This window comes from Cygnus olor, chromosome 7 (assembly GCF_009769625.2).
Source record: "Cygnus olor isolate bCygOlo1 chromosome 7, bCygOlo1.pri.v2, whole genome shotgun sequence".
NCBI lineage: Eukaryota > Metazoa > Chordata > Aves > Anseriformes > Anatidae > Cygnus > Cygnus olor.
The window spans coordinates 14123904-14151680 of NC_049175.1; the positions used below are offsets into that span (position 1 = coordinate 14123904).

At 41.9% G+C, this 27777-nt stretch overlaps 1 long non-coding RNA gene across 3 annotated transcripts; it reads left to right on the top strand.

The window, feature by feature from the left end:
- Positions 1–977: 977 nt before the first annotated feature.
- On the top strand, positions 978–25029 carry LOC121073291. 3 transcript variants are annotated; one of them, XR_005821594.1, is made up of 6 exons: positions 978–1117; positions 12308–12412; positions 18465–18564; positions 22540–22614; positions 23484–23581; positions 24156–25029. It is a non-coding gene; the product is annotated as an uncharacterized LOC121073291 (long non-coding RNA). The 3 variants fall into 3 exon arrangements; XR_005821593.1 differs by lacking the exon at positions 978–1117 and adding an exon at positions 7652–12070; XR_005821592.1 differs by lacking the exon at positions 978–1117 and having other exon boundaries at positions 12126–12412.
- The last annotated feature ends 2748 nt before the right edge of the window (positions 25030–27777 follow it).

The window sequence follows — 27777 nt, forward strand, 5'->3', positions numbered from 1 at the left end:
GGATCTTTGACTTTGCCTTGGAGTACCTGCGCTTTTCTTGTATTTTGATCCTACAGGTTTAGAGATTCTATTTCTGAGCTGTTCTAGCTGTAGGCAAGCACTTAAGTAAAATTATACTGGGGAGTTAGTGAACTTTTAAACAAAAAGCAGCACACCAGAAGTTAGAACAAAAGACACGGTAACTAGGTGCAGGCAGAGAGAATGATTTTGTCTAGCAGTAGGATTTAAAATATTCAATATCTCCAGTCTCTTGCCCCCATCATACTCCGACTAGATCGTGGTAAGTTTAAATACCACTGAAAAAAACATACATTAATTTATGTTGAAAAATCTTACTTTTTTTTTTTCTTTTACTGTAAGCAAAGCTGCTAAATCACCATAAACAAGGTGACCTCTTGGGGTAAATTATTTACCTCGGTATGCGCAGAGGCAGTGAATAAGCTAATCTCTTTCTTTACAGGATACTGTTGTTGAAAAAGTAGAATTTATGTTTAATACTTCCATGGTTGATTTCTCTCCTTAGGCTTATATAACCACCAGATGTCTCTAAAACCATATTCTCTCATAAACATTTTATGGTCTTTGAAGATGTTGAAAATCTGGGATTTATAGGACTATTACATCCATCTACCCAGGGATCAAAAACTCTATTACAATTACCCCAAGTGCAAAGTCAGAAAATTTATTTAGTTGTGCAGATAAGTTTGAGAATTTTCAAAAGTCCTCATTTAATCTGTATACAGTAAAATTTAATATATTAACCTCCTTTTGAGACATAAAATTAAAATCCCTGTAGAATACAATAGTTTTATCAAAAATGGATGTAAAAGAAAATTTATTAAGCGGGATAGCAACTCTGTGAATCTGAATATGCCATATGGTATCCTGCTTCTTTGTGCTTGTTTGAAGTTCATTTGGTTTCTTACAAATACGCTTTTTAGATTCAAATAAAGAAGTCCCAAATGAAGCAGAATTCTGGATGAACTGGAGAAAAATGTCTGCCTCATGTTCTGAAGGATGCCTGCTGCCCTTCAACTTCCTGTATCAAATCTTGAGGCTGGTAGTTCAAGCAGATCAGATGACAGCCAAGATGCGGTCTCACAGGTATTCAGAACAGGTATGTGCAAGCTGAATATCCTGCTTTGTTATCACCTCTGCCAGCGGATAGCAAAAAGCACTTCGCCTTGGAAAAGGTGAACTTGACCCTTACAAATTAAGAAGGGTGAGGAGGAAGAGGGTGAATCCAAGGGTCTCCAGTACAGGATATTACCCGTGGCTGGAGCAGGGAATGCCTACATCTGGTGCTTCCTAAGAGGAACCACTTAGCACTAACTTTGCATTTGCACTTCTGCCTTGCCTTGGGAGCATTCAGAGCTGTGATCTGAAGTTAATTCACATCCAGCTGGCATGGCTGTTGGGTTGGAAGATCTGTAAGAAGCTACTGAACAGGGCAGAGCCCCAGATATAAGCACAGACACTGCGGTGGTGTCTTGGCCGCGGAGCCAAAGCCTGAGGAGAAGGTACTGAGGGCTGCTGCGATGCGGCGGGACTGCTGCTGGTGGCTCTTGCATTTGTCCAGCAGCTGCCTCGGTTCAGCTCTGGCTGCCCTCGGAAGCATGGCCATTCAAAAACACTGAATTGGCAGAGCTGCAGCTGTGGTTTGGTGTTTGGAAGCTTTTGTCTTGCTGCCTCCCTGGCTGTCACTGGGTCTTTGGGATGGGATTGTGCTCCATCCATGTCTACAGCCCAGCTAGCACTCGTGAGCTGTGCTGAGGGCTCTGGCAGGCAGCAAAGACAAGCTGTAAACCAGACTTTTGTGCAGGGGTGGGTGTGGGCTACTAAACAGCTGTTAGGTAGTAATAAGTTTCATTGCCAGCTTGAGCCTAAGTGGTTTCTGCTGTTGTATGTTTTACCTGCTTCCTATCTGCATAGATGGTAGGAAACAGCTCTGCACCTGAAATGTAATTCCCAACAGAAGGCAGAGAAAGCTCACTTGGGATGGAGTCTGAGTGCCCTACAGGTACAGCTGTGCTGCTATTAACCATAAGCAAGTGGTTTTCCAAGTTCTAACTATTTTTATGATCCAGTCTTGCTAATTTTGTTTACCATATGAATGCTATTATTGATGTTTATTTAGAGCAACATAAATATAAAATGGCGCTTATCTCCTTAGGAGTCCCAACCCTTTAGTAGCATCTTTGCAGTTGAAAAGAGGTAAGGAACTCTTTATATTTGCAGTGGAGGGCACGATGTCTACATTCGTAAGAGTTTGCAGCTCCTGCCCACTACTATATCTCCAGTGTCCCCACCGTCGCCTCCGCTCCCTCCCATGTCTGCAGTGGGTGCTGCAGAGGAGCACAGAAGTGTTGAGACTGGGTTGGGGGGTGGGAGTGCTGGCTGGCTGTCAGCATGGTCGTGCTGCTTCGCAGCAGCATGTAGTTCTGGAGTTGAGTCTGCAGCCCTTGTGTAAGCGGGGAAACCCACTTACAGCCACTTATGGAAAGGCTGCAGACTAAGAGACATGATTTTTATCCCATCGCCAGTGTTCAAAAAATTGTAGGAATTAAAAAACTTCTGAGACCTCCACGTCTTATCATATTTGTTTGTAATTGCCCAATGCGCTCGGGGATTCTCGGAGGAAAAGCAGTTTTAGGTTGCATGGAGTAAAACTCAGTAAGAAGGCTGGTCTGCCTCGTTCTGTGCTTCACTTTTTCTCTCTTAGTTCAGTAGGAGTACTCTGTAATAGGCTGCAAAAAGCTATTTTCTTTCATGTTAGACCAGAAGCTATTTTTCTCATGGCCATGTTGCTTTGCTTCACTAAGTGTGAAACAGGACCTAATGCAAAAGGCCAGCTCAGTAAAATGTGCAGGCCCTGATTCATTCGCATGTCAAACACGTCCTTGTAACTCGAGGCTTGCTTAAAGCTTACAAACGTAGTGAAGGGTTTGCAAGATCAAGGCCATTCTGGTTAAATCTAGAAAAGGGCTATACAAGTCTTTCCATTCAAACTTTTTTTTTTTTTGATTATGAGTAGCACCCGTAGATTTATTTTAATGACCAATGTTTATTGTATTGGGACCTGATTACAAAGTGTTGATTACTGTCGGAGTCGCCTCCCAACAGCATCGTTAATGTGGGAACAGACCCAGCAAGACAGCCAAAGTTCAACAGGAGAATGAAGTTCATTTCAACTGACTTCAACCCTCTAAAGGTCAGGAAGCTGGGCTAATGTTTCTCTCTAGCCTTTCCCTTCATCACATCCCATTCAGGAAAATGCAATAGATGGGAAGAATTGTCTTCTCCACTACCACTTTTCTTCTATTGATCATGGAGGAATCCCATCAACAAGCTCCAATTAGCCATTTAGATGCTCTACCTACACGCATATATGTAGAACATATGCACAAATCATTCATTTTCCTTCCCTGATGTGCAGTTATAGTTGGTAAGTGGGCATATAAAACTTTGAAACCCTTTTTTGCCTGAGTAGGCTGTTTATTACCTTATTCTGTAGAGAACACAATAAATTAATTAGCACAGTGAACTGTATTTACATGGTCACCTGTACACTATCAGGCGGAACAAGGTTAAGAGATGCATGGGCAAATTTTGTGGCAGTAGGAATGATTTATTATATTATTATTCGTCTTTTGTAGGAACCATTATTGAGTTAATGTAGTGTGTGAATCTGAGGCAAGAGTTTTAAAAAACGTGTGCGCTAATCAATAGTTTGTGAGAGCTTGAGAAACAGGTTATTGAAATCAGTCATAATTGGCCATAGATAAAATCCTAATAAATCACTGGTAATGCAGTAGTTCTTTTCAAATTGAAAAAAATTGAAAGATTATGAGAGGGTTGGAGCAGTGAGCTGTGAAATTATTCACGAAATGAAATGTTGGAAGAAGAACTGATAGTGATGGAGGGATACCTGTATGGGAACATCTTAGTGAAGAAATCACCATTTCCTGATGGACAGACCTTCAGGGATGAAGAGATATTGAGAGGAGAAATTGATTATAATTTCCCAGGAAGCACCAGCCTCCCTCCAAAATGGAGGCTGTGTGCTACCACCATTTGCAGTGGCTGAAATGCATGCTGTAATTTTTCCTTTCTGTCATATGATAATTTTAAAATGGGATTATTTAATTTCAGTCAGAAAGCTTCATCTTTTGGATGAGATGAAATGCTAGGACCATGCCAGCCGCAAGACTCATTTTAACGCAGGGTGCTGATTTATTTTAGAAGAGGAAAATCCACTTTCTATGCAGAGGGCAGCACCTCCAGAACATCCTACCTGAGCCATCTCGAGCATTTCCTTCTTGCTGTCCCCTGCTCTGGTCCTGAGCTGGAGAAGCAGCAACGTGAGCACTGGAGCCCGGTGTTGCTTGCTGACACTGGATGAGTTCCTGCAGCCCAGCAGCTCTGTGGGATGTGCCTGGATGTAGGCAAAGTGCATTTAAGGGAATCAGAGAAGTCTCATGGTATGATTTTGACGTAGTCATTTTGATCTACAGTGTGCAGCCATGCTCTGAGCTGGGGTTTTTCTCTGCCCGTGGTCTGAGTGGACTCTGCCTGGTGTGTGCAAATTAATAATGCTGCTAGATGCCACCTGGGTCGGCACGGTTAGAGGTAAAAAGCTGGATATTTTATAACTGTGTATTATTTGTGGGAGAGGAAAAAAGTGTATAATCATAACTTATTGTGCGTATGGAAGGGAACGGAGTGAAAGTTCAACACTGGCATTGTAGCTCCTGAAGTATTGTAACTTAATGCAAACCAATTTTTACATGGAAGCCTGCTTACTGCAAACGTTCTCTAACACCAACATTTACATCCCCAGCAGCAGCAGCACAATTTCTTTAAGAAGATATTGGTGTGGGTCAAGAGGGAAAAACAGCTGTCTCCAAGGTATTATCTTAATACGGTATGAAGTACTTCTTAGATTGTGTTTGGAGCATAGGGTCAAGTTTTGGTCATCCAATTTCTAAAAAGATTTAAAAAAATAGGCAAGCTGGTAAATAATAAAATAGTAGAGTAGCCAAGATAACAGATGGAAATTTGATCCAGGAAAAGACCAACAACTGGATTTTTTTTTGACCGGAGCATAATTAAGAATCAACACTTAAGTAGTTAAACTAGATAAGGACCTATATAGCATTGTCCTATGGTTATGGACCCTTATAGCATGTCTTAAGGACCTATAATATGTCTTAAGGTACACGGTTTCAGCATAGCAGCAGCTACAAGTGCTGGAGGGCGCCTGCAGGTGGAGACCAGGCACATATGCAATAAAACCCCTGTTGCCAGTGCAGCTTTAGGTTGACACGGAAACAGAGGTCTAATTGCACACACTTGATTGGGATCACCTTTGCAGCACCTCACACGTTGCTGAAAGCTGTGCACTCCGTGGGAGGGTAGAAATTAGGCCTGTGCTTGGTAACTGCATGGCTGTGAAAATGCTGCAGCCACGCTTGAAAATCATTTTGCTAAACTAATTTTTCAATGTGCAAACCTTGTAATAAGAACCTCTACGCAAGTAGCATTCAAATTGTCTTCCCATCACAGTGCACAAGGCTCTTAATGACATTGTCACAGCATTTTCATGAACTTCCTAAACAATTTCTTATTGTATTCCTCCATTACAATGAAACCATCATGGGCTCTCTGCAGGTTGGCATTGAGCTATTATTGCTGTTGTAATCACACACACACGGACTACATAAGGATGCTCTAAATATTTTATTTCTATGTATAGTAAAATTGCAAGACAGGAGGAGTTACGTGAAGTGATTTCCTTCGCTGTGAAATAGGGGCTGTTCACAAGATTTTAGCTGTTCACCGTTGAAAAGACTTGGTTTTGCAAGATGTCTGATGCCTCCATTTCCATGGCTCTAATATGGAAAAGTGCACCTTTTGAATATACTGTATTTAAGATGTCTTCAGAGCTGTTCCCTTTAGGCCTCTTGAGCCAGAGGCAGGCAAAGATAAAATATTTCTTTTGTTTTTCAGTGTCTAACCTGATGTGAACCATTAGAAGTAGTATATTTTTGGTTTGGTTTGGTTTCAGGAAATACACTTTTCCATCAAATAATGCTTTCATTTGTTACAAAGGTGATCAGGGCTAACTACCATATCACTGCTCTCACAAGGTCCAGCTACCGAATGGTTCAGTGCTTTGGTGAAACTTGCATTAAAATAATTCTCTAGAGAGTAGTTTTTGTCGTGTACCAGACAGAAAGAACAGTTCTGGTTAAATGCATTATGATCTGGAGTTCCTCCTTTCGCTTCATCAGGCTTTGGATAATAACACCTTCTGTTGCTAAACTACTTCTTCCATATCTGTTGTCACTATTAAACCTTTTGAAGTAGAACATCAGTGAAATGTTTTGGGCTACAATAAGAGATTATAGACCAAATACAGTAAACTATCAGCATTTTCTCTGGAAGAATAAAGGTGAGGCATAGGTTTCTACAGCTAGATAATTCACACGTGAGAAAGCAGTATAATTCCAAAAGCCTTAGTTTTATTTTTTATTTTTATTTTTAAATTAAGCAATTTCAGATTTGCTGCTCTGGAGACCCAGACTTTTTGTTGTTATAATGTTTCTTCCTTTTTTCTTTTTTCCTGTGTTACAATTCCTGTTTACTGAATCAAATTTGCATGGCTTTTGGAAGCTAAACTTTTATAGGACCAGTAATAATCTTGTTGCCATCGTATTATCCTCTTACTCAGGCTTAAAGGCCAGTTTGACTGAAAGAGAATAACTGCAACTGGTAGGTCCCTGAATCTAATTTGCATGTAAATTAAACGTTTCAGAATATGCCTATGATTTCTGAACATATACAAAGTGCACTATTTTGATTTCTGGAAAATAAAAATACATAACATTAATAAGAAGAATATGATTTATATAGTGGCTTTATCTTACCAATTTCTGTTCACTTGAGCCTTTTTTTTAAAAAAAAAAAAAAGCTTCAGTGGCAATGGCAGATTATTTCTGCTTGTAATGCGCATCAGGATGAGACAACCCCCCCTTGTTTCCATTCACATTAATAGATGACTCTCAGGTTAAATGCTGTCTGAAGCCTAACACACTAGGAATTGTTAATATCAAGCATTATTTTACTATAGTCAGGTGATGAATGTATGAGAGCAAATGGAGGGGAGGAGATTTTAATATATGGATTTGTCCTTTGGCTTGTTTTGGTTCTTTCTGTTATATCCAATTATATTAAACACCGCCCTCATTCTTTGCTTGAGATGGACGTTGCAAAAGATGGTTTCATAAGGATAGCTGAGAGAAACTAAAAAATCAGTCAAATAATAATAAAAATATGATGAGAAATGGAATGGGGGGGAGGGGGAAGAAAGATGCCTGCTTGATTTTAGCTTGTATTTAGAAAGTGTTTATGGATCCTAAAGGATTCACTGAACCTGCTGAAAATTTGGGCTGTCTCTTTGAAATAGAGTTGCTCATATTTACTGCCGAGTTATTGTTGAGTTTATTACTGAGTTACTCTAATTGTTTGGTTATTGGAAATATGCAGGCTCAGCAGCACAGTCAAAAGGACAAAAAAGCACCAGAAAAAGTTCGGGGATATATATATATATATATATATATATATATGTATTTTTTTTTTATGAGCACATTAATGATGACAGACATTCCCTGTGCTGGAGCTGCTTCCCTTCATTCTGATGAAGATGTGATGAGCTAACCACAGGATGCTTGTGTCTTGAAGGCAGCCATCAGCCTTTGCTACATGCAAGCTAGCAAGAAAGAAAGATTTGGAGAAAAAGGGGGGTTGGTGTGTGTGCAGGAAGAAGTCTGCATGTGCAGTGGTCAGGGCTTAGCCTTGCTTTGCTTAGGCAGCCTTTGAGGAGGTTGAGCACCTGCTGATTCCTGTGGGAATTGAAGATACTCCATATTTTGCAGGAGAGAGGCCAGCCTCCTCCAGATCTGCACTGCCAGTTGCCTGCTGTGGCAGCCAAAACAGGTGCAGCTTGGAGCTTATTGATCTCAGCTGACGCCCATAGCGTGAGGTAAAACTTAACTTTTGCAGAGCTGTGGTGTTTGTGCTCACTGTCATGGTTTTACATCAATATGGAAGCACCCTGGTTCTTTAGGAGCACAGTTGCTGTGTGTGTGTTGTGTACAACCTGTGTAAAAACCAACCTTCGTTGTGAAGGCCATTATAAAGAAAACTATGTGTGAATTGCTATCCTTTATTTTAAACCCATTCTCTACACTCTGTCTGGGAGAGGAAGTAAATCCACCCAGGTTAGCTCAACTGCATGGATAAGGAGGGATTTTCTCTGCTGCTTCCCTGTTCTTGTACATATGGTTTAAGCCCAGACTGCTTTCTGCTGCCCTCCCCACACTTCCCTCTCTCTCTCAGGTCTACCAACTTATTTCCCACTTGCTTTTGATGCTCCTGAAGGGCAGACTTTGGACTGCTTGTGCTTGTTGATCCAGCTCTGCAGTGCAACAAGCTGGCCAGTGTGGTGGGCCGCTGGCTTGCAGGAACAGCGTGTGGGATTTTGTCCATCTTAATGTGCTCCCTGGCAATTGCAGGGATATACCTTATGTAGCAATGCCAGCATGGGCCTGAAAAATACAGCAGTTGACCAGCATTAGTGTGCAAACAAGGATGCATTTAAAATAAATGTGTTAGTACGATGCTCTTGTTACTTTTTGCTTTGCGGAATATAGGTCAGCTGCCTGGCACAAGTGTTAGGGTTGTGCCCATTTTTATCAGCCTGTGAAAACTCATCAAGTTCATGAACTCAAAAACACTTTAATTAAAAATAATAATAACCATAATTGTAAGAAGAAACCACCACCACAACAACAAAAAACCTCTTACCTATCAACTTCTATTTACTTGTTTAATTTGACAAATGCTAAGAAAGTCCCCTCTGCTGGCAGTTGGTGTAACAGTTTTTCAGACCACAAGGTATTTGTACATCAAAATATATATATACTTAGGCTTTCCTGAAGAAATTTCTGACAAATCTTAAGCTTTGTTTCTTCTATCAGCTGCACTGGTATTTTTGACCCTGCCAAAACACAGGAGATATTATAATGCACAGCCTTGCTATTAAGAGGAAGGTGATATTGAAGTTAGGAGTGCAATGAAATATCTGGAGAGATGGAAGGCTCTAGTTGAAAGGATGCTATTATAGTCCTTTCTGAAAGTTATCAGTACAGAAGGGCTGTTTTAATATACAGCGCTAGTTTCAGAAAGCATCAGATTCCTGACACTGTCATTAGTCACACTGCTCTTTCATTCAGAGCGGCAATACTTCATTTTCTTACCGAGCGCCTGTAGACTTTATTTCAAATAGTTTCATAGCTGATATCAACAATTGAAAATGTGCTGATCAAACATCAGGATCTCAGAGGACTTCAGAAAATTAACAAATAAAACCTCACAAATGGCATGTAGCGTGTGTGTTGATGTGAGACGAAGAAAATAGGTGCCCGTGCAAACAGAGTTGGTTTTTCAGGAATTGTCATTTGGGACATTTTCACCCTGTCTGTATTTTCTCCAAGGCTCCTTTTGCTTTAACTCTGCAGTGTCTCTGCCCTTTTACTGGGGTCTGGCTGCTGCTTCTGGCAATTGCCACAGCAGCTACACAAAACCTTTCTAAGCATGACCTGGAAGGAAAACCTGTCCCTGAACGAAAAGCGAAGGAAATTCAACAGGGTACAATCTCGTCTTATGTGCTGAAATTTTGATAGGCCTTTTGGCTGGTTACTGCTTACTCTTCTGCAGGAACGTCTCCTGCATTTCTTATTCCTGGTTGCGTAAGCCTTGTCAACACTCAGGAAAAGGGACAGGACCTGGACATGACACCCTACTTTGGAGTGAGGACAGATATACCACAGAAAAAGTGCTGTAAGCCCCATCTATACGCAGCTTTCATTCTCACTAAAATAAAAGAAGTGCTGGTATAAAATTATTCCTGTTAGTACTGGACACTGACCCAGGAATGAACCTTGGCCTCATTTTCAGCTTGCGTGTAGCAGCCTGGAGAATGCTGGAACCTTCTGGACAGCCAAAAGGGCTGTTGCTGTTTAAAATGTATCTTTAGAAACATCAAACAGAGTGAATAAATTAAAATGTGTATAGCTGTCATCGCTGAGAATGTATTTCTGGTTCACTGATTTAATGTAGACAATTGTGGTTTTCCATGGTGATTGCGTAGCAAGTCATGCGGCTCAGAGAATTAATTGAGTTGTAACACCTTGTGCTTTAGGTGATGAAATGTTTTCTTGTCTCGTAAGTCCTGTGGCAACCCTACGTGCACAGTTGAGTACGTGAATATTGGGAATGTCTTCAAAGTGAGCCAAGCTCCATTGAGGAGCAAACTGGAGTAGTTGTAGGGCAGAGCCCTGCAATTAGGAAACCTTACTGTGGGGCAGGATTATAGAGATGTTAGGGTTCATTAATTGGAAAAAACACATCAGTAAAGTGAGGAAGGGGTTCACCCTTTGCGTTGACTCTTCAGAGACGGTAGGCAGGGGCAGAGACACCCACCAGATAGAGTTCTGTCAGAACAAGCGCCCCCAGGGTGTATTTTGACAACACCACAGACAGCTGGGCAGGGAGCAGCCTGAATTTATGGCGGTGATCCTGGACTGCAAAGCCAGAGCATTGCACCGTGTGTCAGCCACCACTTGGTGCATTACAAGCTGTTTCTCATTGCTTTTCGCTTTCCTGGAAGTAAATTTTTTATCATGCTATAAATGAGGTAACTGAGGGGAACCTGCTACTGGCAATTTGCATGCTAGTTTGTCTCTAATTACTGGAATATCATTACTGAGGCTAAAAGCACGAGACGATAATATGAAAAATACACACACAAAATCCATAGGGCTAAAGGGCAGTAACTATTTTTGGATGAGCAGCTTTGCCTTTTAACAGGGAAGGAAAAAAAAGCACCTAGATTTATTACTAATGATGGTATAAATGCAGACTAATGCAATTTTAGAGTTCAATTGAAAAGGGAAATCTCAAATTAAAAGTGATTCGTAGTATCATCTAGTGAAATACCTGACAGAAGAACGAACACAGAAAAAAGATGAGACCAGTGCCATCCCAGAGCCTTACTTGTCACGATGGAGCTAAAATAGTCAGGGGGACCATAATCTTTGTGAGAGTTTGGGATATGAAGGAGCTGTGCCTTTGGACCATCGGTGTCCCCTTTAGTGTAGGAGACATGGTGATGTGAGTGTGCGAGGGCTTGTGCCTGCATCATCTGGTGTAAGAAGGGACTGGAAGCACTGTAGTCGAGGTGTTACCAGAGCCTGTTCTCTCATCTCGCTTTTCGTGTCCATGATATATCTAATGAATAACATCTTTCCAGGTTTTGTGGGACCTCAGACAGGTCTCTTTGCTTGTCTTGCTTCAGGTAGTGCTTCTCTGTCAGCCTGGGGAATATCAAAGTCTGGGTATTTTTTATTTTTCCAGAATAATGGATTTAAATAACATCCTCATCTTCTGCTTTCTGTCAGCTAAAGCAGCATCTTCCTCGTGCAGCTGTAGGTATGACTCTTAATGAGTCAATAAACAGCTACATGTATAATTTGTTATCTAGCTCTGCCTTATTTACAGAAGTAATGCAGCTTTCACTAATATTTGATGACTACAAGCGAGGTGGTAAGTTAGGTAATTGCTAGCAAAGTTACTGATGCAGAACAACTTAAGTAAGTGTAAAGTTTGTCAGGCTCTCACCAGCTTCCTCCCATCCTGGGAACAGAGTGCTGTGTGGGGGTCACATCTGTGCAACCACAGGAGGCCTGTGTGGGATTTAGGGGCACTTTTCCTCCACATATGGCATGGTGAAACCTCAACAGTGAACAAAAGCACCCTGGCAAGAAGTAAGGGGATGTTACTGAGAAATATTGCCTCAGGGAGCCGCCTAAGGGGTTCTGTGAGGAGAGCACGGCACTGCCCAGGAAGCTCCAGAAGGTTCCACCACAGGGCCTGGTCCTGGCGGTGCCTCTGTGCAAATGGGCAGAGGAGCAAAAAAAAAAAAAGCTCTGGGAAAGGGTGTTCTGAGGTAAAAATCATGGGGAGCAGCCCTGTGGGCCCTGAGGGGCATGTGGGGGTGCTCCAGGCACTGGGCAGAGCCCCCTGCAGCCCCCAGAGACTGCGGTGGGGCAGGGAGAGGTGGGAAGTGAAGGGGCAGCAGTGAGGGGCAGCAGGATGCAGGCCGAGGGCAATCCACCACATGGGCAAGCTCAGAAAAAGAGGAATAAATCTGCACGGTGTTCATGCAAGTTGTTTCTCTTAACAGGAGGCAGTTTGTTTCTGTCTGAAGAGAGAAAATTCATCTTTGAAGGCTGTGGGGCACCTACAGGATGAAATAAACACTGACTGATGAAGTGTGGAATGACCACAGGTATGTTCCCTCTCACTATGCTGACGCTAACAATTCCTTTTCCTCGCTATCACCTCACAGCTCCTGGTCTCTACTGTGCCAATGTGGCACTGACCATTCCAGCTGTGAAGACTGGGACCATGTCCTAGTCTTGTCTGACAAAGCCTTCCCGCTCCCCAGATAGTTTCCATGGGGTTTCCCTGCAAACAGCTTGGTGAAAGCTGAGGGCAAATGGCCTTTTCCAGCATCTCTGTTTGGAAGGTTTTTCTATCCCACTGCAAGTTTCTTCGCTGCTATTTATATTGTGCTCTTAAAGGATATCTTTGGTTCTAGCTATAATACCAACACGGGCCACTTTGTATTATTTTGTCTCCTGGTGCTTTGCCATCCATGTTACAGCTTGTGCTTATGTGATTTGTTCAGTGTATGACTGAATGGTTGCACAGGTATATTGTGGGGATTTCCTTTCCATTATTCAAAAGAATAAAAAGTATTTTACTGGGCAGAAGAATTAAGGTTCTTGGAAAAATCTGATTCTTGAGCTAATACTTTGAAGTCTAGTTAGGTAAGAGACAGGTAATTTAGCAGGTATTTAGCAGTTACAATGAAACGAGTAGAAATTTTTTCGGTATAGAAGTGCTGGATCTCAGTCCCATATTAACAATGTGAGCACAGCGCTCCCTATCACTAAAGTTATTGTTAATGCCACTGAATAAGTAAAGTATTATCTCTGTGATACAGTAACACAATCACAAGTGAAATTACACGGTATAAGGAGTTCTACTTTAGCGGAGCTGGATGGAAAGATCAATACACATCAGTTTTGCTTTGTTGTACTGTAAAAGTGAAATGGTGTCTGTGGTACAAGTATATGATTCTAATTATATCATTTTGTAAAAATAGAAAGTACGGGGTTTTGGACAGTAATAAGAAGTCTTCCAGAAGATGCCTTTAAAATCCAGAAAATAAGAGACTTGTGTTACAGCACTTCCTATAGAACTGCTTGTGCTGAATTCTCCATTAATCTTCATCTGTATTTTCCTTCTAAGTAGAGATGAGCTGTAACACTTAGCTTGTGCTCATGGCTTCACCTTTTTGGGGTTATTCAATTCACTAATTGATTGGATGGATTGGAAGCTATTTAAAGTAATCTACCGCCAGGGTGTAGAGGTGTAACATAATAGCTGGGTTTTTATTGTTGTTGTTTTTTGTTTGGTTGGTTTTGTTCTTTTTATTTAAATCATGAAGTGTTTTGCAGTACACTTTCAAAAAGGCAAAGGTTACCCATGCACCAAAAACTCTGTGTTTTTAGTTGTCAGTTGAAAATGCAGGTACTAAGGAAAGAAGTAAGAACATTTAAAAAATATTATTGTAATACTTTCACATTTTCACCTTCAAAGCTTAACACTACTGCATTTGTGACTGTGTTTGCATAAAAGTTACTGGGATAAAGTCTCCAGGGAGAAAACTTGCTGGAGTAGAGAAAGAAACTCTAACAACTGTGGCTGCAAACTTTTCCCAGAAAGGGACCAGCATAAGCTCAGAGGATCTTTAAAAGTTGTGCTGGTTTGCTGGCAAATCTTGTGCTTGGGCAGTATGGATGTGCATTTATTGTCTCCTTCACTTTTCTACTTTTCTAGATTTCTAAGTGCAAAAAGTAGGAAAGACTCACTCCTTTTTCTTCTCGTTTCATACTCCTCCTGTTACTGAAGTTGCTTTTTTAGCCAAGTGTATTAAAATGGTGAGACTCCATGTCGCACATGGTTATAGAGTAAAGCGACTTTATACCGTCCTCTTCCTCTCTCGTTTGTGCACAACTCAGAGCCGGATATTTTATCAGACTTTGCACAGTTCTTGGATCTGACCTTTCAAAATGTGGTGGGTCAGTTTGGAAAAAAAGCCTGAAAACTCAGCTGGGGCACACAGTGTGGTGTCTTGGCACTTCGCTTCTGGAGTGAGGAAAGAGACTTCTGATAAATCATCGCTAGTTGGAGCTTAATAAAAACTACTGTCTCTTTAACATAGTCAGAAACAAACAACGTGGTGATTTAATGTGCAGTTGATTTTGATAGTTTTTTTTTTTTTACATTTATTTTTGGTGAGGATGTTTTTGTCCTCAAGGGTATGTTCAGGTAGGTAGCCTATGGTGAGGAATCCAGCTGTATTATCACTTGAAAAGGGTGGAAATTATGCTTTCATAATAATGTGTAAGAAACATTAAGATGTATCCTAACTATATTAAGAAGCAGAACCAGTTGCTTTGTGGAAGCACAAGCTGAGCAAAATCATGTTGCATAGTTGTGCTTCTTACAATAAGAGTTTCCTCAGTTGATTGAAACAGCGTGCTGGGTGAGCTGCAGGAGCATTTGGTACAGACAGCTTTTAAAAACCCATTCTTTGGCGGAAACAATACGTGTTGCCCAGTAGTGGTTTATTCAACTGAGCTATTGACTATGGGACTTCAGAGTTGCCTGCTGCTTGTCTGAATCTTGAAATGTGCCTTTTAATTCAGAGATGGGAAATAGTCAGAGCTCTTCCTGAGCTGTTAGCATAAAAGGACCTTGGATTCCCATTAGGGAGCAGGCTTAGCCCACCTGAGAGTTAATGGCAGCCTTTTTTTGCTGTGATTTCAACTATGTTCTCTTTCAAAACCTGTCCATTCCTTTCCAGACATGTACATTTGCATTTTACTGTGCTGGCAAAGTTGAAGACACTTGGGAGGAGAAATGGAAGCAAACATTTTAATTCCTTAAACACCCTGGATTAGGGAAGCTTCTTAAAGCATAGAAAATATGGCAGAGGTTTTAGCTGTGTATGGGCATAGTCAGTGTAGTCATAGTCAGCACTGCAAGTTCCTGCTGCATTTTTTTTAGATCGCTTATTTACAGCCAAACTTTTTGAGGGAAGAGTAAGTCCTTTTTTCAGCCTGATTTTTATCATGGTAACTCATTTTATTTAATACATGATCAACTGTGATTAATACTATACAAAATGATGCAGAGACCAAATGAATCTAGCCGTGCACAATTAAGTACATACCCTGTCTGTAGTGTTTGTAAAGGACTTTTCTTAAGCTCAGTTTAAATTTGTTTTTTATTTTCAGTTGGTCCCTAGGAAACAAAGAACTGATGGTGTTTTATGCTAGGTGTTGGAATGTATAATTAATTACTGTTGTTAATGTGCATATGTGCCTGAATTACAAATTAAGTAGTTCAACTAGACTTTTTCAGAGGCAACTATATTGGTTGGTCCATATTTTTATCTTCCATGGTAGAAATTAAATCTTTTTCCACAGTGAAGGTGACCCTCTAACAGATTAATCCAAGTTTTAGTATGATATCCTTTAAAGAATGTCTACTAATCTTTGAAATTAAGACACCATTGATGTGAGCAGATGGGGGGAATGCTATTCCTTCTTTTGCCATTACTTTTTTTTTTTAGTTGGCTTGAGGCAGGTATCTGTATGACTAAGCTTAAAAACAAACAAAAAAAAGGGCAGTGCTTTTTACTGTGGAGGGTCTTTGTAATGTAAATACATAATAAACACAAGGATTTTTTGTTTTATATCAAAGCCTGGATCTTGAGGGAAACAGCAAAAAGTGCAAAAAAGTGCAAAATTTGCAGAATCCAATTTTTACTTTCTGCTGCCAATGAAACAGTGAAATATTAAAAATACCGGAAGCTAGCAATATCACTAGTCTACTGTTTGTAAAAGCCTGTGCAGTGTATCCTTGCTAGGAAGAAAACTGAGATCTCTAACAGTTACATGAGTTTTCAAGTCATCTGCTTTTGCTGATCCTATTAGGAGTTTCACTATCAGATCACAGAATCACCTAGGTTGGAAGAGACCTCCAAGATCACCTAGCCCAACTTCTGACCTAACACTAACAAGTCCCCCACTAAACCAGATCACTAAGCTCTACATCTAAACGTCTGTTCAAGACCTCCAGGGATGGTGACTCAACCACTTCCCTGGGCAGCCCATTCCAATGCCTAACAACCCTTCCAGTAAAGAAGTTCTTCCTAATATCCAACCTAAACCTCCCCTGGCGCAACTTTATCCCATTCCCCCCCTCAAAAGAAGCACTCGCACAACCCCTGAGCATCGGCAAGAGCTGTTTATTGCCGGGACATCTTGCAGGCAAGCCTGCGGGATGTCTGTGGTGTTTGGTGGCTCCAAGCTGATGCTTGCGATGGAGCCTGAGCAACGAGTAGGGGGCTCGCCGGGCACTCCTGCGATGCTGTTGGTGCTCTCGGATGGCAGAGCACAAAGACATGCCGCAGTAGTCCCAGGCCTGTCCCGGCAGAGGTGGATCCACTTCCACCCGTTCCTCCACATCTGGTGGATCCAGCTCCATGGGCTCCATGGTGCTGGGCAGAAGGCTAAGCCAGTCCTTGCCCGAGACTGCCCAAACGGGATGCCTTCCGTCCGGAATGTTCTCAGGCCAGGGTGCCGAACCAGGGGGTCGTCCAGTCCCACGCCTCGGTCCCACGCCACTGTTGGCTTGATTTTCATGCATGGGTCCGACGCTGCCCTCTGGTTTACGGCCATTACTGGGTCCCGCACTGTGCTCCGGACTATGGGCATGCCTCCGCTCCCCGCGGCTGTCTGCCTGATGCTCCCGCCTTCGCCCCACGTCACCGTTGCTCCTATGGTGAGGTCCAGGCCCCCTGTCTCTGGCTGTGTGAGGGGCCGGCCTGTTCCCCGCATCGTTGCAGTGTCAATGGTACGGCCTGTATGTGTCTGTGGGCTGGGCGCCAGAGGTCCCTTGGGCACTGGTGTCTCTTGTGCCGCCGGCGCTATCCCTCTGCCCACGACACAACTCCTTCTGCTCAGGTGCATTCCTTCTTGGTGCTTCACCGGACGGCATCGCCGTCCTCGCACACCAAGGAGGCCTGCTGCTCGCCTTGCTCTTCTAGTCTTCCTCCTGCTGCACAAGCTGGCAGTCAGAGGGCCTAGATGCTCAGCGAGTGCTGGGCCAGCTGCAGGGGGCCTGTTTTATAGGGCCCGCAGCAAAGGCGGGGCAGTGGTGGCCACTGTGACCTCAGCAAGCCTCTGCGATGGAGTGGCCCACGCGTGGCCAAAGGCGGCTGTGTTGGGAGCGGCCTGGAAGATGCCCTCACGTGGACAAGGAGGAGGGTTGGGGGGCTGAGGGCCCCTTATCTGGGGCTGGCTCCCCCGGGCCATTTGGCTTGCCAGAGAGAAAGGCTGCCCCATGGCCACAGGGACTGCCCTGCACCTCCCATCCTGTGCCCTGGGTTTTAAGTCTTAGCCCATGATTCTCAAAATATTGTGAGGGAGAGGAGACTCTGAAGGATGATTAGGCAAGCCTTTACTCTGGGCAGTCTGTGTATGTGCTTATTATTGTTCCAGGTTTGCTCTTCCCAAATCTGAGTTCATGATCTCACCTCCCATGCTCTGTTAAATCCTTGTCTGTGTTGTTTTATGTCCCCACTGCTGCGTTCACCACTGAGGCAGATGGTCAAATTTGTCTTCATCCCTGGTGTTCCTTCTTCCCTCGCATCTGGGTTACTTGGGAGATTAAACAGTGTCAGGGCTTGCAGCCACCTGTACTGTTAAAACATCAGCAGAGGCACTCCCTTAGTTTTGCTCTCTGCAGTTGGCATGTAGATCGCTCCCAGCCAATGGACAGGATGTGACCCTGTTGTTGGTGATGTGAAGAGTTCAGCTGTTTGGACACAACTGTGCAGTGATAGGTGACAGAAGTGGGCCTTTTTATTTAGTGGTACAGCATTGAAGTCAGTGTGGAACCAAATTGTTCCATACTGAATATGCTGAATAGAATACTTAAATCTACATTCTTCAGTCACATTTCTTAACTGCTGTCCAAGCATTTCCTTTCTCAGCTATTTCGCTTCTGTTTTTCTTTGTTATTAACCAAGCTAAGCTATTCTTTAGTCAAGAGACTGACATCAAAATTTTCATGCTTGCAATTCATTATCATCATTGCTTGTTCTGCTTGCGCATGTCAGTTTCTGTGCCTTGTGCCAGTGGTATTCTCTACTCTTCATTTTGTCTTTTCCCCGTATCCCTCTTTTCCTGTCTCACCAGGAGCTACCTTCTGCGTGTGGACACCCTTGTGCAAGCGTGCAGCGAACCACCCTGCCTCATTCAAATCCCTACTGAAAATGTCTCTCTGCTCACAAAAGCAGTAAGTGGGAAGGAAGAGGGTGGGGAAAAAAAGAAAGCAAAAAGGTGGCCACAACCAGGAGATGTGTCACAAAGCCTTTACTGAATAACCACAGTAATGACATTCTTCCATGTATTTTTCTCAGTTCCTTGTTTATTTATGACCAATATTTGCCGTCGTGTTCAATTCACATAGAGACCAATTTGGGAAAAGGTGACTGGGTGTTATTCAGAAGTACAATCCCCTCAGAAATGCATGAGCAGGCTTTGCCAGGAGGCATACAGAAATTAAGCAGTCCTGAGTCTCCCTTGTATCCCCATTACCGTGGAGTAAAGGTTACCTTCTTTCCCCATAATTGCAGCCCCCTCTCAAATGACCACATAATAGCATTACCTGGAAATGAAAAGAAAAAAAAATCAAAACCAAAAAGCAGCAAATACCATTCATACTGGCCTCAACAATAACTGGCTGTTGAGAATCTCCCATTTGCAAAATGTCCATGTCTTCTCTTAAGCTTTTGTCTGTGCTTGTTATGCATCATATAAATAAATAATTTGGCAATTAATGTGATAGCACCAGTAAAAAGCTCTGCTCCGCTGACTGGTCCTTTCAGGCTCCTAGAAAGCAGACTGATGCTGCAGAGGGGAATAATGTGCTTAATTGTGTCTCGCCTACCTGGTTTGCCTTCCGAAACCCCTCCGCACTGTGAAGGTGGAGCTGCGCTGGCACGTCACTGGGGATGCTCGGAGCTTGTTTGGTAAGTGGCAGACAGCTAGTGGCTGCCTTTGGGTGCTTACTGCTCTGCTCGCCTCCCAAAAGTCATCGATAAACGCAGTAGGTGCAGTAATTGGATATAGATCGATGGATGCTGCGCAGTGATAGGGTGTGGATCAGCGCTGAGTAGGTATAATAAGAGTGACCCACCGCATCAGCCCTGACTGACCAACCTGTGGTGGAGAGCTGCTGCTCCAAACCTCCCTCTGCCACTGCTTGAGTTGTGGCATGAAAAATGAGAAAGGTCTGGCTGCCCTCATTGTCCACATCCAGTTACAGTGTGGCTGGACAGGAGCAAGCGACTTAAAAAAGGCTTTTACTGTCTTTGCTTGGGGGATCGTAATGTTTTCACATAACGGAGACTGCCCTTCAGGTTCTCAAACCTGCCAAAAAGGTAACCTCAGAGGGGGCTGGACAGCGCTGCACCTGTCTGGTGGCACTGACAAGTCCTGCAGTTTGAGCCCCCCAAGTTGCTTGTGTCGTAAGTCCACCTAAGCAAAAGTGTTCATGTGTGCTTGAGATCGTCAGGCACTCTGAGTCAGAAGACAGTTACACAGTTATCCACGTTTTAAGGCCCTTTTGTGATTTAGCCGTTCAGTTCTTCTCCTAGAAACCCACTGAAAGCTTCTGGAGGAGAAAGCCCTGTCTGAAAAGAGCCCAATAAATGCTGAGGGTTGAGAAGCTGTTGTTCAGCCGCTGCTAAAGAGACCTGGTGTGCTGTGGAGCTGCGAGAAGAGATTTTAACAGGCTGGATGCTGCCTCTGCCTGGTGCTTTGCCAGGTGGCCAGGCCCTTGCCGTGTATCCACGATTACCTGTTTGTGCTCGGTGCTTTACATTTCACAAAACAGTCACTTTTGCCACATTTGTAATGCCTGTAGTGATTAGGCAGGAGTTTGCATTTTTCTTCTGCAAGAAATGAGTCAGGTTCATCTCTCTGGGGTTCACATCTGAAAGGAATTTGGAGGGGATTTCTTCTACTAAATTACTTTGATCGTTTCCCATTGCTGCAAAAACCACAGATTTAATTTGCACCAGAGCTCTGCTGGGAAAAAGTGTGAAATGGAGATAGTGAATCCATATCTTTTCCATCTTGCTGATGCTAAAACCTTCTCCCAGGATTGCTCTGCCTTTCCTACAGGCCCCGCTGCCTTTCTCTGCTGCAACTGCCTCTCAGAGAAATTGTCTGTGCTCTAAGGGCACCCATATTGATTTGTCTCAGTTTATTTTCAGCCTGCTTCATATTTGAGACGTATTTTTAGCTATGAAAGAGAGTGAAGACATTTGAGAATCCAGCTTTACTGATCTCGTTTTAGAAAAGGTCTGGATGTTTGTGATCTGAAAAATATATGAAAGGTGTCATAGTTATTCAGAGCTATATGTTTTATTTTCCCTGTTTATAGTGGCTGTGCAACAGGCTAAATGCTGGTATTTTTGCAGCAATCTATGGCGGAAATGTTGCAGCAAGCAGCATAGCTGATTGCATGTTGTTCAACTATTTTTCATAAATATAGCTCCTGATTGACTTCTGAACTATGATTTTCTGAAGAACTAGAAGAAAAGAGCCAGTATTCTGAGCTTCCAAATGCAAACCCAGTTTTAGAATGATATTTGCATGTTTTATAGCTCATGGCTTTATACATATTCATAATGTTATTTGTGTCTGGGCAGATCTCTTAAATATGAGAAAAATATCTTAATTTGCCCAAGTAATTGAGGTGGAAAATTCCCAAGTAAATATAAACGTTGATGAAATTTCATGTTTGCGTTTTCTATTTCAAACCAAAAAATACTTGTTTGGACGATATTTGAAGGTTCCTGAACTTTTGAGTAACAGTAGCTCCAGTTCATAAGTGAATGCGGCTTTGACAGGGACAATATGCAAAAATATGCCTTTGCTAATGTTTTGTTAAAAATATGTGTGTTCAGAACTCCATAACAAAATGGATTTATTTCAAATTATGAAGTTAATTCAAAAATTTACAATTGAAAAGTGGAGTTTTTTTTCTAGTTAACGATACTTGTTAGATTTTGCAAAAGTTTCTTGGCCCAACAGATCTAAATAGAATTTAAATGAGTTAATTCCTCAGCTGTCTCCAGTTAGAAATTTTGCACAATGGCTTCCCTGGCACATAGCAACGGAGGTGACAGCAGTGCTTCCCTTTTCATCAGTACAGAACCATCTTCTATTGCAGCGTGGCTTCGTCTTCTTACTGGGAGAGTTGCTAGTTAGTTTCAATGAATTTAAATCTGAACCCAGTGTATTTTTGAGCCAATTTGGAGTAATAACTGGTGGAATGATATTTCCCATTAGTGGCATTCTTGTACCCTTTCAGAACAGATCCCATAACCCACATGTTTTCAGGTGGTGGGTCTCTGAAGCCACATCTCTGTGGAGATCATGCTCTGTCCTAAGGCTTGTATATCTCTAGAGTCTTTGCTGCTGTGAGATCCTTTCTGTAAGGTGCTGTTCAACCTACACAAAGACAACTGTTGCTTTCAGGAGGGATGAGTCGCTCAGCATTGCCAGGCCTTGCTGGCTGACCCATAACTACTCCACTCTGCTGTACCTCTTAGCAAGAGGCTTGAGCAAACCATCACTCGGCTAAGTTTCAAGGTGAGTTCACAATCTGGTGGTCTTACTCCAATATGATGACTATAACATAAAGCAAAGGTCATATTCAGAGTTATTACAGTGTAAAATCTTTGTGTAATAAAAGATAATTCACTGTCTTGAATATATCCAGTTTAATGCGGTTTTCCCACAAAGATTTCTTAAAGCTTCTCAGCTGGATATAAATCCAGAAATAAACTTTGCAACATGTGAAAAAAATAATTTAAGTGAGGAAGCAGATATGCAGCAGGAAATAAGCTAAAGATTTCTGTTTTCCAGTCATTTATGTTAGCAACTAGAATAAAGTGCCCTCTAATAAATTGAGGTGCATAGTGACTGATAAGCTTTAAGTGATTTTTATTGCTTGGGCAGCATAAAGCAGCCACTGGTGCTTAAGTTGGGTTTATGAATGTTTTGCTTTGCCAGCGTGGAACAAAGTCCAAATAAAGGGCCTGCTGGCCTCATCTATCGGAGTTGATTGCTCAAGATAAAGCGCTCCAAATTAGGTATAACTAATTTAATCTGTTTAATCTAGGAAAAAGATGAGGTGACAGCAGCTATGCCTGTCTCCTTTTCCTTGCAGTGATGTTTCATATCAGATGCTTTTTAGTTAACAGGTACATAGTGCTCCTTGGAGAAATGAATGTCTGCGAGTCTTTTCATAAATAATTGCAGCAGAGTAAATGTGAGTTCTTCTATCAGCTTTACAGTAAGATCTGAGTCACTCTGAATTCTCTTTTTTTTTTTTTTTCTTCCCAGCACTGTATACATAATGTTCAGTAATTTGTTTGTTTGCGAAAAAGAGAAAGCATTTTGCTGCCCAGTAGTATAAAATCATGAGTAGGGCTGAAGTGGTTGTTTTTGTGGTAAGAAAAATCTGCCATCTTAAGGCACAAAATAAAATCAGCTCTAGAATCTGGTCATGTTTCATTGCTAGCACATGCTAGAGGCATGATTAAGAAGTCACCACTGCGCCTGTTAGACTGGAAGACATGAGATAGTCCTTCAGCAAATGCTCTGGGATAGCACAGGGCCTTTTCTGAAAGAATTTTAATTGAAGACTCATCTCACTGTCTTGGAGACATAAACTCATTTGAAAGCAGTTATCTTGTATAGTCTGAGGCTGATTTTTGCCCTGCAGGAATATGTTTTGACTTTTGCAAAGTGATAACAGCCTTTTTATGATATACCATTTAATTAAAAGATACATGTTGTTGCTTCAATCGATGCTTTCACAGAGACTGTCTGCCATTTCTGTTAATAAACTTAAAAGTAAGTTCATCTACATGTTGCGATTAGAAAAATTCCACAGAAGGAGAACAAATAGAAATTGCTGAAGGTGGTATGTTTGCTGGCAATTTATCTGGATTTTTTAAAAAGGTTGAAAGCAGAGCATTTTGTTGTCACCTCTTGAATCAGTTTTACTACTGCACATTCTTGGGGCTACAATGGATAATACAGTCGTACCAGGCATAGGATAATGAAGCATTTCCTAGGTATAATTTATTTTACATTGTTTCAAGCTAAAGCCTGTCTCCATTGCTGACTTTACAGGGATCTGGTACTTTGGCTTCTGGGACTCTGGCTTCTGGGACTCTGGCTTCAGCTATGTGTAGGCTGTGAAGCCTGATTCTGAGCTACTCATTATGGAGGTCAGTGAGATTACACTTGGCATCCAGACATGGCTTCATCTGGGGGAAACACGGCCCAGTAACAGAAATTTGTGGACATGTACTTTACCAGGATGTCATTATTTTCCTTTTGTTATCTTTGTATTCCTTTTACAGTTTATAATGTCAGAAACAAACTGTACAGACTTTAGGAATGTTTCAGATTTCTATATTGTATAATGGCTCCTAATACTGTAAGTCATGATGCAGATAGGGACTGAATCAACAGATGGCTAGTTCAGAGGGAGGATTGTTGTCTCATGTCTGGAAGTTTATAGGTGCTGTCAGCTGGGTTGCCTGTCAGTAGACTGCAACCCTTTTTCTCCCATTTGTGCAGCTATGAATAAATATATGGTCCTCTGGCTTGGCATAGAATTATATTGTGAGAATATCTGTGGAATCAGGACAAAAGACTTGTCACTCTTTTTGGTCCAGTGATCATTTAAGTCATCAGGAAAATACAGAGGATTAATTGGAAAAATCAGAAGTCTTTTCTTTTTCCTTTTTTAAAATTAAAATTTAATTTAATTTAATTTTTCTTGATGTTATTTCACAGAAAGCTTCAGAAAAGTTGAGCCAAAATCACATGATGGTGACAGGAAGGGAGGAAGGGATGGACTTTTCTGAGAAGACCAGACTTTGGAGATCCAGTAGTGTAGAAACTCGTCATGTGGACTGTGGGTTTCTTCACCTAGGGTTGAAATTTTTTTTTTTTTTCTTTTAAATTGAAAGTGCTGTCATGGAGAGTAACGGATTGGGAGGATAACAAACAGACCAGTGAGTGGGCAATGAGTTGTCTAAGCTGAGTACATATGCAAAAGATTATTATCTTTAAGCAAAGGATCACAGGAAAACACTTTTCTTTTCAGGCAAATGAAGGTATCATTTTCTGCGTAGGTAGAGTCAGATTTTTTTTGACAGGGAATTAGGAGAAACAAAAGACTTCCTGTAAAATTATGTCAGAAGGCTTATTGTGATTCAGAATAAAGGTTTGGGTGTCATTCTGACTTATGATATGTTGTTGTCTTTTCCTTTTGGTGAAATACAGCTGTGGGATGTAATTACTGCGTTTGTAATGTACCTTGTCCAGTAGTCATCTTTTCCCCTTGAAATATCTTATGGGAGCTAAAATGTCCTGTTGTAATAATGACCCATTGCAGTAATAAAATTGTCAGGCCAGGTGTATGATTGACCACTTCGTATTGTTGTAACTGTCCTTCTCATATCGCATTAGTCTGCCTTTATTACTATTGTGCATCATGTTTATGGGGACACCGTAAAATTTGTAGGCACTTGCACAGTATTCCCCTTCCCCCCTCCATCAACGGGGGCTATTTTTCCCTACTCTTCCATTTTCATATTTTGTTGTACAAGAAGTTCTTGTACTATTATTTTAGTTTTGGGGCAGAAAAAGACGTGAAATTCAAGGCTTCCACAACCTGTGAAAGAGTGCTGGACACTGAACAGGAAGGTAATGTCACCTGCTGCTTCCACTCTGGTTTTGTTTTCCCTGGCCAAAGTCCTGGACCACGTTCAACACTGATTTTCAAGTAGTTTTGGATCTAATCTGTAGGACATAAGCCCATGCAGAAGTAGTCTGCATGCAACAGCAAGGCTGAGAAGCCCAGAGTCAAATCCAAAGTTAAGGCTGAAAATGAAAATGCCATCTATTTGACACTGTTTTCTTATAGCTTTGCAAATTAGTAAATAAGTTATTTGTTAGTATCTATGTGGGATTATACAGATAAATTGCTTATACCAATTTACAGCCATCAAGCTAGAGTGCAGCTTCATTTTGGGGTCTGCTGCTGATTGTCTGCGCTGGTGCTCAGCCGGTGTGAATTATCTGAAGGGCTGCTTGGGTGCCTTAGGGAATGGGCAGCGTTCTCCATCACACAGGAAAGCTGGGCTGGAATACTCCCAGTTCAAAATCCAAACATCACCTGGACAGGATGAAGCTCAGTACCACCATGGAGAGAGCAGGAGCATCCGCAATGTACTTCCCAGTTCTTGGACTTTCTGGTGGGCTCATTTTCTCAGGCAAAGTGCCACCTTTGGCCAGCCCCAGTGTGCGATACTTGTGCCCACAGCTAAGATTCCTTATCCAAGGGGATGTGATCGTTTGCTTTTATGTATAAACATTTCTGCTTCTCAAAGCATTTTCAGGTGGTTCAGGGTCTTTTAGGGACACCACGTCTTTTTTTCTCCTCAAATGACTAGTAGCTTTGTGCTGTGTCCCCAGCAAAAGACACTAAAAAGTCAACCTCAATAATTAACGGTTGTTTTTTGGACTTGTGATTAATGGTAAATTGAAATGGGAGAGAGATGTATCTAAAAATAGAAGATAGGAGGTTGTGGACTTGAGGAGAAAAACATACTCGTTTAATTAAGTGTGCCTTTAATTTAAAGAGCCGTACAGAGCTTGTCAGTGACTAGAAGATGACTTTGGTTCTGGAAGATACAGCTGGTCTTTGGCTGATAGCATAGTTTGGCATTCGTAAATCTGCAGCTCCTGTGCTGAAAGTATTGCTGCAAGTAAATTAAAGGGTTTTCGTTCCTATGTCTGATTTTAATAGGCAACTTCTCAGGAGTTTTCTAAGTAGAGTTTTGATGAAGACGACTGTTATTTTCCTCCTCACCCCCCATAAGTCTTTGTTACGATCCTTTATGCTGTTGTTTTGACATCAATGGAAAGCTATGCCTTAGTACAGCTTCCTGTATATTGTATTCTTATTCCTTTGTGCTCTAAATCTTCCGTATGGTTTTAGTTATATGCTCAACTGAAATGCTTTTTGAAAAGCTGCAGGTCCTTATTTATGTCAGCGCCAGCTTTAAAGAGCTTTCCAAGTTTAAAAAAGAAGAGCCTATTTGGTAATCATTTTCTCCTTAGTTTGCTTTTGTGTTTCTCCAGTTGTGTCATCTCCTCAGTGTATGTGATTGCGGGGAGGGAACGCTCCCTTCTCACCATGCCCAAGGCTGTGCAGCCGAGCAGCCTTCCTTCCCATCACAACCAGTTTCCAGCATAGTTCATAGTCCTCAACCTGGAGTGGTGAAGGGGCATGAAAATGTGGTTGGCAGAGGAATACGTGCAACACCCTGAAGAGGCAGTACAAACTGTAAGTCTCCGGGGAAAGGTTTGACCTCATGAAGGAGGAGGTTACGATAAGGAAGTTGTCCAGTAAGGAGGAAAGCAGGGAAAAGTTCATCAAGTGATATCTATATTACTTCCAGTAACTTTTAACAAGAGAAAGGGTGGTCTCAAATGTACCTGTGCCAGTTTCCAGAAGATAAGTGTCTCATCCTAGCAAGACAGGGGTTTATTAATGTAAGCTCCTCAAGGGAGGAAATTTCAGTCTCTGGATACAAATTCACACGAGTTTTGTGCCAGTTTTAATGCTGAGCTGTTGCTGTTTGGTGGCGATGCTGCTTGTAGAGGCTCAGGATGTCCCGGTCCTGTCTCACTGTTGACCAACTTCAGACTTCATATTGGGATGCTTTATGCAATGTACTTGGTGGAAAAGAGAGGCACCCTTAAAGTGTTTCTACTTATCTCAGAGGGTAGTATTTGTTCTGTTATGCCAATTACTTACAGAGACATTGGACATGTCTCTAGAAAAGCCTCTAATTACTGTAATAATGAATTAGAGAGGTTTTTGAGCTCTGAAGAGGTGTTTAGCGTTGTTAAAGGGAATAGATAACAAAAGAAGAAAACGGTGGAACCAATGCCTAGCAAAAAAGGTCAAATTAAACTAGTCTTTCCCTACAGTGTAAAATTTTGAATTATGGTATTCAGCAATTCTTAGGAAAAATTAAGCCATGAGGAAGGGAATTTCTTTTTATAGAATTGCAGAACCTTAGAATCACTTAGCACTCAACAAAAACCACTCACTGACCCACAAATGGAAAGCACCATGCGCCACAAGGCTATTGTAAGAAGTCAGGGAGTAATCTGCTCGTGCGTCCAAGGTGGCTGGGACAAGAAAGGCAATTTGAAAGAAAAAAAATAGGAAAAGTTTTAGAGGAATCCTGAACATGATGGATTTTTCTTGACGAGAGCGTTCGCCCCAAAAGATCTGTCAAGAATAATGTAGACATGGCTGCTTTTGCCCTGTGGGACATGGAGGAAAAGAAGGCAGGGTGCTGACGCCCTCAGCCCTGTGAACAGAACTGCAAAGGGC